This window comes from Marmota monax, unplaced genomic scaffold (assembly GCF_021218885.2).
Source record: "Marmota monax isolate L192 unplaced genomic scaffold, Marmota_monax_Labrador192_F-V1.1 WCK01_AAM20220418_F8-fsc00188, whole genome shotgun sequence".
NCBI classification, from domain to species: domain Eukaryota; kingdom Metazoa; phylum Chordata; class Mammalia; order Rodentia; family Sciuridae; genus Marmota; species Marmota monax.
The window spans coordinates 3,613,471-3,616,866 of record NW_026692655.1 but is presented as its reverse complement, the minus strand read 5'-3'; the positions used below and the strand labels follow the sequence as shown (position 1 = coordinate 3,616,866).

The following is a 3,396-nucleotide window of genomic DNA, read 5'->3' as shown; positions in this document are numbered from 1 at the left end:
CTCATCTCCAAACACCAGCAACACTGGAGTTTTTTCTCTTTGCTCACCAGCCTGGGAGTTCTGCGGATTTGTGTTTGTAACTGAGGTCCTCCATTATTTTAAAATATACATGTGTTTCCAGATTATTATTTCCAGTGCTCTGATTGGCTGATTCAGGTAAGTCATTAAGACATTCCTATTATAAAAATAAAACTTTGATCTTTTCATTCTTTTAATTAGAAAATCGTGCTATAGGATAAAATTTCCAGAAATACCCAGGTGCTAAAGAAGGGAAAAGAAAACAAGAAATCAGGAAAGCTCTCAGGTATAACGTTCTGTGTCATATTTGGGTAGAAAAAATGTTCTATCCCATCTTCATCTTTCTGAGTCTGTGCTCAGCCTAGTCCCCTAGGAGGGATAGCTCTGGGGATGACAGGGCTGTCCTCAGCATTCTGGGATCTCTATCCTTGCCCACAGCCCTGGACACCTGGAAGTGGTGAAAGGTTCTACTTGTGGGGTGGGAGAGAGTAGTCCCACATCAGGGGAACCTGTACCATCAAGGCCCTATCTATTCTATTCTCTGAAATTTATTTTATGAAACTTGAACATCATATATACTTTCCCATGTTTTCCCGACTTGTCCCAATGACTATATATTTTGGACATGGGGACTAAAGCAGATGCTGCATCCAGGACTTCTCATCATTATCGATTTTTATCATATTTTACTAATTGAAATAAAGCCATGTTTGGGCCTGCCACTGTAGAGAAAGGGCCTCTGAGACCCCCTAATAAGTGCAGGTGAGTGATGCCAAAGTACACCCACATTCTTCTATTCCTTGCAGTGCACTCAATTAAGCAGTGGAACAATCGAGAAATCCAGAGTTTCCTGCGAGAATGGGAATTTCTTGAACATGAGTGAAGAATAATCATGTAATATCAAAAGCAATTTCCCAGCGTCTTAATCAGAGAGGCATAAAGAAGAGCTGGAAAAAATGTTCCCACATGCTGACAAGTTTGCAGGATCTGTACTGGACTATCTGTGAGGCCTACAAGAGACCAAGAAGTGAACCGCTGCCTTGTCCTTATAGACAAGCCCTGCACAGAATCCTGGGGTACAGACAGGAAGACCATGACCTCTCAGGTTTGTCTCTTTCTGTACTCACCTTCAAGGTCCTTTTGTGAATTGTATCAGCTGGCCTAATCCTCAGGGCAGGGAATGATAGGACAGGATCCTGCCCACAGGGTCCTTCTATATACAGTATAGGACAGGCCTCTTTTGGTACAACTGTCCCTCTTTCTCCTATTTCTTCTTAGTTAAATCCCAAAAGAGTGACCTGAGGGACTTTGCTTATAGACTTGTTGAGAATGGACACAAACCCAGGGCCAGGCAATGTCGTAGGCAAGGATTCAGGTGGGTGACATGTCCTGAGCTCTCTGTGTGCCCTCTCTCTCAGGTCTTCTCTGTACAGATGTTGCTTCTGACTTGCTAGCTCTTGAACACCAGCCCGAGGACTGCGGTGCTTCTGTTTCCTTTGAGGAGCTGCTGTGGGTCCCTCCACCTGTGATCTTCATGGAAAATCCTCAGGCACCCGGATGGGAACCCTGGAACATGAACCTTCCAGGATAACCCACCCTGCAACAGAACAATCCAACTCTGTAACTCGTGATTCTTTCCTTTCCCCATCCAATTGAATGAGAATAAAATATGAAATTAATTGAATGACCATAGTCTCATCCCTTTCTGCTTTGTGCTTGTGGCTCAGATGGAACCCATAATTATAGAGAAGCCAGGGGGCAGGGCAGGTGCTCAGCCACTCGGGTGACTTGAGTCCTACCCTCCTTCCTTCTCCCATAATGCTTCCTACATGGAAAAGACTCCTTTTCCACAGAGGCAATTTTTACCTTCAGAGACAACTGTGTTCCGTCCTGTCTTCATCCTCTAACTGTGATCATAGAACTTAGTGTTTCTGAGCCTCAAGTTTCTCCTATTACAATTGAAAATGATGGAGGCTGGGTTGGAGCTCAGTGGGGTGCTTGCCTAACATGCACAAGACCCTGGGTTGGAGCTCCAGCACTGCAGAGAAAACAAAACAAAGCCTCGAAGATGGTCTTTCTTATTTAGGTAAAGAATAAGTTTTTAGGATAAAAACATACATAGGTGGTATAATCATCCTGCATGTTATTCATTTCCATATTCCTTGGTGGTCTATTTTTTCAAACACCTGTCAAAAGATCATTTATTTGACTGATGGATTGTAGTACTCATAATTAAATCCAGGGGCACTTTACCACTGATCTATATCCCTAGACAATTTTTAGTTTCTTTAAAAATTATTGTTTGGTTCCAGGGATTGAACCAAGGGCACTTAACCACTGAGCCTCATCCCCGCCCTTTTTATTTATTTTTTTTATTTTGAAACACCTCACCAAATTGCTGAGGCTAGCCTTGAACCTGCAGTTCTCCTGCAGAAGAGGCACTGGAATTACAGGCATATTCCTGTATCATTTGTTCATTTTAAAAATAATAGTAATAACACTGTTCTTTCATAAAAGAGAGGATGTAAAATTATTTTGATTATTTTTTGTAGACTTTGGTAGTATTCCCCATAGAGGCCTCAATCTTACTTAATGTTTTGTACAAAGTCATCACTGGATTTACTGAATAAAAATCTCAGATGTTATTTCAAAGAGGAACAGGCTCATTTTTTCAAAAAACCTTCTCAATCTTCATGTATTGTCTCACAACAGCCTTTAGTAAGAGTAATTTCATTTGGTCTTTTGAGGAAACTTCATACCGACTTCCATAGTGGTTGAACGAATTTGCAATCCCACCAACATCCATAGTGGTTGAACGAATTTGCAATCCCACCAACAGTGTAAAAGTGTTCATTTTACTCTAAACCTTCTCCAGTATTCATTATTTTTATTCTACATGACTGCCATTCTAAGTGGGATGAAATAAAATTTCAGTGTGGCTTTAGTTTGCATTTCCTTAATTGCTAAAGATGCTGAACATTTTTTCATATATTTGTTGTCCATTTGCATTTCTTCTGAGAATTGTCTGTTTAGCTCTCTTGCCCATTTATCAATTGGGTAATTTATTTTTTTTTGGTGTAAAGATTTTTTAGTTCTTTATATATTCTAGATATAAATATCTGTCAGAAGAGTATCTAGCAAAGATCTTCTCCCATTCTGTTTTTAAAACTTTTTTTTGAATGATAGTAGAGTATATTTTGAAATTTTATATATATACAAATAAGTATGACTTGTTCTAGTTAGACTCCCATAATTGTTGTACATGATGCTGAGTTACATTCATCATATATTCATAGATGTGGATAGAAAATATCTGTATGAATCATTCTTTCTATTTCCCATTTCCCTCTCTTCCCCTATGTCTAGTTCAATGAACAA

The 3,396-nt window shown here is 39.7% G+C and overlaps 1 pseudogene; it reads left to right on the top strand.

The window, feature by feature from the left end:
• Positions 1 to 787: 787 nt before the first annotated feature.
• On the top strand, positions 788 to 1,702 carry LOC124093879 (putative uncharacterized protein MSANTD5; annotated as a pseudogene).
• The last annotated feature ends 1,694 nt before the right edge of the window (positions 1,703 to 3,396 follow it).